Below are 6,862 nucleotides of genomic sequence, written 5' to 3' on the forward strand. Positions count from 1 at the left end.
TCCTCTACGCCCCCCTAGGAATGGGTCTTTCCTCCACGCCCCCCTAGGAATGGGTCTTTCCTCCACGTCCCCCCTAGGAATGGGTCTTTCCCTCCACGCCCCCCTAGGAATGGGTCTTTCCCTCCACGCCCCCCCTAGAAATGGGTCTTTCCCTCCACGCCCCCCCCTAGGAATGGGTCTTTCCCCCCACCCCCCCGACGCAAGGGTCTTTCCCTCCACGCCCCCTAGGAATGGGTCTTTCCCTCCACGCCCCCCCTAGGAATGGGTCTTTCCCTCCACGCCCCCCTAGGAATGGGTCTTTCCCTCCACGCCCCCCTAGGAATGGGTCTTTCCCTCCACGCCCCCCTAGGAATGGGTCTTTATCTACACGCCCCCCTAGGAATGGGTCTTTCCTCCACGCCCCCTAGGAATGGGTCTTTCCTCCACGCCCCCCTAGGAATGGGTCTTTCCTCCACCCCCCCTAGGAATGGGTCTTTCCTCCACGCCCCCCTAGAATGCGTCTTTCCCATCACGCCCCCCTAGGAATGGGTCTTTCCCTCCACGCCCCCCCTAGGAATGGGTCTTTCCCTCCACGCCCCTCCTAGGAATGGGTCTTTCCCTCCACGCCCTCCTAGGAATGGGTCTTTCCCTCCACGTCCCCCTTTGCATATAAAGATAATATTCTCTCAGATTTAATAAACAGTGGTAAGGCTAAGAAGACTAGTTTTAAGTTAGGAAAGCAGATATTTTTGCATTTAGCACAAAACTCTCAACAGTGGCCCACGCTCTTGATAAAATCTATCTATCTATCTATCTATAAATCAGACCTGGATTCCCGACAACGGGGTCAGCCACGGCAAGGCGCACACCCTCGCAACCGCAGAGTCACACAAACGATGCCCCCGCCGTCGACAGAGAAGGGCGGTTCTCCCGCAGCCATATATCCCATACTTTCCCCAGCGCTCGTGCTCACCCTGGAAATTACTAACACCCCCTAGTTTTTTTTTTGTTTTTTTTCGAGGGACGCAGTAAAGCCAGCGAGGGTAACAATTGCCTCAAAACATCAGCGGCTGCAGCCAAGCCCAGTCATGTACCTCCCGTCACGTGACTCAGTACAACGCGGCTTACACGTCGGCATTCCTGTGTCTTCACAATTCGAGGCTTCTGTAAAGTGACGTCCGCTGTGCATTCTCGTCATTAAAGCCGCGAGGATTTGCTCAGCACTGATTCACGGACACTTTTCGTCCTCGTCAAGTGATTCAGGGATAAGAGTTGCTCGTGTTGTGGCTCACCAGACTTTTGTGGTGTTTGTTATTCATCGAGGCTGCATTTAACCCTTTTGTGTTCGGCTATGACGCTTTTTTTTAAGCTAGTAAATGCGTCCATTGTGAGCGTTGTATCCGTGCACTCGGTACCCCGACAAATGCGTGCTGTCCATTACTGCAACGCGCACATTAGTACATCAGTTTCAATAATGGCGCCACTCCGCTACCATAACGGGACTGCGAATAAAAAATGGACCAAACATTGACTAGTAAGTTGTCAGCGTCGGTGTTTACCAGGGTTGGATCTAATACTGATTTTTTATAAGTCAAATACAAATACAAATACTTTTGTTCGGGATTCCAAAAATACAAATACAAATACTTTTGTTCGGGATTCCAAAAATACAAATACAAATACAAATACTTTTATTCCTGAATCTAAAAATACAAATACAAATACAAATACTTCTATTCCTGAATCTAAAAATACAAATACAAATACAAATACTTCTATTCCTGAATCTCAAAATACAAATACAAATACTTTTATTCCTGAATCTAAAAATACAAATACAAATACTTCTATTCCTGAATCTGAAAATACAAATATAAAATACAAATACTCCTATTCCAGATTTCAAAGATACAAATAAAAATACTCCTGAAATTATAAAAAAAATATACAGATACTTTTTTCACAAGTTTACACTTCACATCATAATTGCATTTTATCATCATTAATGCCCGGAAGGTTTCCGGGCAGAGTTTTGCTCGCTTAGGAGTGTAAAAATTGCCGGCCTTACTAAACACCCTCTCAGATGGTGCAGGTAACTAACAGGTTCTTGCCTACCACAAGCTCAAAGGGTCAACGGTGTGGAGATGAGTACCTACCGCAGCCACACACAGCTATTTTTTTTTTTTACAGCAAAGGAGACAGCACAAGGGCACACAAAAAGGAAACAACAATAAAAAAAAAGCCCGCTACTCGCTTCTCCTGTAAAGAATCCGAAGAGGTGGCCGAAAGAGAAGTCAACTACGTGAGAAGATAGCGTATGCACACACACACTCTCTCTCTCTCTCTCTCTCTCTCTCTCTCTCTCTCTCTCTCTCTCTCTCTCTCTCTCTCTCTCTCTCTCTCTCTCTCTCTCTCTCTCTCTCTCTCTCTCTCTCTCTCTCTCTCTCTCTCTCTCTCTCTCTCTCTCTCTCTCTCTCTCTCAGCCAAGGTCTTGCAGCGCTTGGAGACCCGAGTCAAGTGATCACTGAAACTGGTCGTCAGTTATTCTCTGTTTTGGCTCTTTTTTTTTTTTTCAACGTCTTCTGCGTAGTCATCGAAATGGCCGCCTCTGTGTTAAGGCTGAACTTGACTGAAAAAAAAAGGTTGTTCTTTTTCAAGGACACACACACACACACACACACACACACACACACACACACACACACACACACACACACACACACACACTTAATCAGGACTGAAACGCGTTTTCCCACTCTTTCCTCCTATTCTCTCTCTCTCTCTCTCTCTCTCTCTCTCTCTCTCTCTCTCTCTCTCTCTCTCTCTCTCTCTCTCTCTCTCTCTCTCTCTCTCTCTCTCTCTCTCTCTCTCTCTCTCTCTCTCTCTCTCTCTCTCTCTCTCTCTCTCTCTCTCTCTCTCTCTCTCTCTCTCTCTCTCTCTCTCTCTCTCTGTAAAGTACGTAACAATAGAGAACGGACAATGAGTTTTAAACGCTCGACGAAGTTTAAAAAATGTGCCGTAAGGTTGTGACGGAAACTGAAGTGCTAAAAGGTCCCGCCTCGCTAGCTACTGCGTACTACTTGCTGCTGTACTGTTATCATCATTATTGAGTACCATGAATGGGGTAAGCCCGGAAGAGTACAAATATCAGTAGTTATACAAAGTCTCTTACTCTGCCACATCCAAGACACAGATAATCAAAAGGATAAAGATTGGGGAGCAGATACGTAGCGATCTTTTTTTTTCTGTATCCTCTTATTTTGGTCCTTGAGCTTTCTGTCTTCTGTGTTAAAAAAAAAAAAAAAATGGCAAGTCTTTATCTCATCGATTTCCATTTTTTTTTTTAGCAAACTCTTTATCATTGTTAGCTACCATTTATTATTTTACTTTTTTTACTTGACGCTTTTCTTCGTTTTATTTTTTGGCTGCAGAGGGGGAGGGGGGGGAAACCATTATAATCCAAATTCTTCCTATTACTCTGTCCTACCTCCCCCTCCCTCCCTCCCTCTTCTTGCCTCCCTGCCCCCGTCCTTCCCTTCCAGCTCAAGGTCGGACCGGAACTAAGGACTACACAATGAAAAAAAAATTGTGGCAGGAAAACGTGCCGGTAGAACTGACCATGACTGATGACGGACTAGATAAGTAAACAAATAAATAAGATGAACAAATAAGATAAACAAATAAACAAATAAAAGATATAGAGATAGAACTTATTTTATTTATGCGGATTTTTTTATTTATTTATCTACTTTTGCCCTTGAGCTGCTTCCTTAACTGAAAAAAAAAAGATGGATAGATAAACATAATGATAGATAGCCATGCAGATAAATAGATAAAGAGTCAGACAAATACATGTTCGATCGTTAGATGATTTGATAGTTAGTTAGTTAATAGGTAGTCCAATAGTACCCTTGTATAGTACCCTTAGTTAGATAGGTAGTTAGATAGGTAGTTTAATAGTTAGACAGTTTGAATTAGTTAGTTAGTTTGTTAATTTTACTGTATTCTGTATTTGTTTATTTATTTATTTATTTGGATTATTTTTGTTTTGTTTTTGTTTTATTTTATTTTGGTGTTATTTTTTTCTATTTGTTTCTTTTTCCTTTTCTTTTCTTTATTTTTTTCTTTGTTTTCTTGTTGTTTTTCTTTTTTGATGTTTTTTATTTCATATCATCCTCTTGTTGATGTTCATTGGTCTGGGTGAGCCGCTTTCCTCCCAGAAGAGACCCACCCATAATTTTGGTGATGTTAGTTAGGGGTCGAAAGGTGGATGATGTTTCTTATATTTTTCTTTTGATGTGTTTTTCTTCTTGCTTTTCTTTTCCGATGTTTTTTTTCTGTTCTTTTTCTTCTTATTTATTTTCTTCGTGTTTTTTAATGTTCTTTTATTTCATATCATCCTCTTGTTGATGTTCTTCGTTGGTCTGGGTGAGCCGCTGTCCTCCCAGAAGAGACCCACCCATAATTTTGGTGATGTTAGTTTGGGGCCGAATGGTGGATGATGTTTCTTTGTATGTTACTTTTCTTGACGTTGTTCTGTTATTGTTGTAACTTTTCTTTTGCGATGTTTTTTTTCTCTTTTTCCCATTTTTTTGGTGTTCCTTTCTATATCATCCCTTTTTGATGTTCTTTGGTCTGGATGAGCCTCTTTCTCCCCAGAAAAGACTCACCCATAATTTTGGAGATGTTAGGGCCTGAAGGTGGATGATCTGTGTTTTTTATTTTATTTTCTTGATGTTTTGTTACTATATTTTCCTTTTTCTGGTGTTCCTTTTTATTTTCCTTTTCTTTGGTGTTCCCATCACGTGGATTGTCTACGACATCTAACGAGCACCACAAGCCCCGGTTTATTGTTCGGAGTTTGCTCTCCTAGGCAGACTGCCTACCACGGCTGACGAGCTCCACCTGCCCGGGTTTATTGTTCGGAGTTTGCTCTCCTAGGCAGACTGCCTACCACGGCTGACGAGCTCCACCTGCCCGGGTTTTATGATCGGAGTTTGCTCTCCTAGGTGTATTACCTATGACGGCTCACGAGCCCAACCTGCCCGGGTTTATTGTTCGGAGTTTGCTCTCCTAGGTGTATTACCTATGACGGCTCACGAGCCCAACCTGCCCGGGTTTTATGATCGGAGTTTGCTCTCCTAGGTGTATTGCCTATGACGGCTCACGAGCCCAACCTGCCCGGGTTTTATGATCGGAGTTTGCTCTCCTAGGTGTATTACCTATGACGGCTCACGAGCCCAACCTGCCCGGGTTTATTGTTCGGAGTTTGCTCTCCTAGGTGAATTGCCTACCACAGCTAACGAACCTCACCTGCCCGGGTTTGTAATCGGAGTTTGCTCTCCTAGGTGAACTGCTTTCGCTAACGACCTCCACCTGCCCGGGTTTGTAATCGGAGTTTGCTCTCCTAGATGAATTGCTTTCGCTAACGACCTCCACCTGCCCGGGTTTGTAATCGGAGTTTGCTCTCCTAGGTGAACTGCTCACGCTAACGACCTCCACCTGCCCGGTTTTGTAATCGGAGTTTGCTCTCCTAGATGAACTGCTTTCGCTAACGACCTCCACCTGCCCGGGTTTATTTTTCGGAGTTTGCTCTCCTAGGTGTATTACCTATGACGGCTCACGAGCCCAACCTGCCCGGGTTTATTGTTCGGAGTTTGCTCTCCTAGGTGAATTGCCTACCACGGCTAACGAGCCCCACCTGCCCGGGTTTGTTGTTCGGAGTTTGCTCTCCTAGGTGAATTGCCTACCACGGCTAACGAGCCCCACCTGCCCGGGTTTGTTGTTCGGAGTTTGCTCTCCTAGGCAGATTGCCTACCACGGCTAACGAGCCCCACCTGCCCGGCGTTGTAGCCGAAAGATCTCCGGCACCTCCGTCGGGGTCCCGATGGACGCCGAGGCGCCCTGCCGGGAGCCCTCCAGTCCTGCCATGCTCGCCTGGGAGACCTTGGCCTCGCTGGCGCTCCACCGCCCCGCCGATTCGAATAGGGCGGATGCAAGAACTCGCTTCTTAAAACTACCAGACTGGATTATAAAATTAATCATAAATGCCGTGAAGGCGCCGGTCACCGCGTTTATCGGTTCTTGGATGAAGGACCGATGGGCCTCGGGGACGCGCACAAGCATCATAAGGAATCCTCGCCGCGGCTTCCGGCGCAACATCCTTTTCCCTTTTCTTTCTTACTTCCAATTTTTCTTTTTAATTATATTTTCTTTCTCTGATTGACTGATTGATTGATTTTACATAGTAAGAATTGGTTCATCAATTAACGTCTTTCAGGTACATTGCATTCACACACCTGCTGAGGGAGAACACCAGTGAACGTGTTGACTCACGAGGACGGCCCACTAAAGTTTCCTAACATTTGTATTGGGCTGCCACTTCTCTTTAGTCGTCTGTTCCTCTATTTTTCTCTTCTTTATTTCATTCTATTTCTTCCTTTCTTTCATCCTTGCTCTCTATACTTATGTTTCTTTTAAACTTCTTCATCAGCCTCCTTTCCTTTCCATTCTCCCTCCCCTTCATCTCCCTCCATCCCTTTCATCCCCCTCGCCTCCCGCCCTTTGCTCTTTTTCTGTTATCATCACGACAGCTGTTTAATTTATCTGCGGGAACTTTTTTTTATGTTCGTGGATGTGACATGCTTCCCGGGGCGTCCATGTTGTTGCACAGCACCCTAGAATATTCTTGGCAAAGTGCTTCAAATTTTTGAAGCTTTTTGCATCACGCAAGTACCTCAGTGGATTGACATCAAAAGGCAAAACACCTTCTTCTAGGTACGTTTCAAGTTCTGCCTTCACCACTGTAGTGTCATTTCTTGATGCACTTGCCATCATTTGCCCAGCTGGAGGCATGTAGGCAAAACACTCTCTTGAAATGTTT

The 6,862-nt window shown here is 44.7% G+C and overlaps 2 long non-coding RNA genes across 14 annotated transcripts; one reads left to right on the forward strand and one right to left on the reverse strand.

Moving 5' to 3' along the window:
* Positions 1 to 4,531: 4,531 nt before the first annotated feature.
* LOC127001096 (uncharacterized) lies at positions 4,532 to 5,948 on the reverse strand. 12 transcript variants are annotated; one of them, XR_007754698.1, is made up of 5 exons: positions 5,749 to 5,834; positions 5,613 to 5,680; positions 5,413 to 5,544; positions 5,293 to 5,349; positions 4,532 to 5,020 (listed from the first exon to the last, which is right to left on the reverse strand). It is a non-coding gene; the product is annotated as an uncharacterized LOC127001096 (long non-coding RNA). The 12 variants fall into 12 exon arrangements; XR_007754697.1 differs by lacking the exons at positions 5,293 to 5,349; positions 5,413 to 5,544; positions 5,613 to 5,680 and adding exons at positions 5,157 to 5,292; positions 5,681 to 5,748 and having other exon boundaries at positions 5,817 to 5,948; XR_007754696.1 differs by lacking the exons at positions 5,293 to 5,349; positions 5,413 to 5,544 and adding an exon at positions 5,157 to 5,292 and having other exon boundaries at positions 5,613 to 5,748; positions 5,817 to 5,948.
* Positions 4,914 to 5,930, forward strand: LOC127001097 (uncharacterized). Of its 2 annotated transcripts, none has more exons than XR_007754701.1 (3): positions 4,914 to 5,056; positions 5,193 to 5,648; positions 5,785 to 5,930. It is a non-coding gene; the product is annotated as an uncharacterized LOC127001097 (long non-coding RNA). The 2 variants fall into 2 exon arrangements; XR_007754700.1 differs by having other exon boundaries at positions 5,717 to 5,865.
* Positions 5,949 to 6,862: the final 914 nt, after the last annotated feature.

Source organism: Eriocheir sinensis, chromosome 20, assembly GCF_024679095.1.
Source record: "Eriocheir sinensis breed Jianghai 21 chromosome 20, ASM2467909v1, whole genome shotgun sequence".
In the NCBI taxonomy this organism is placed as follows: Eukaryota; Metazoa; Arthropoda; class Malacostraca; order Decapoda; family Varunidae; genus Eriocheir; species Eriocheir sinensis.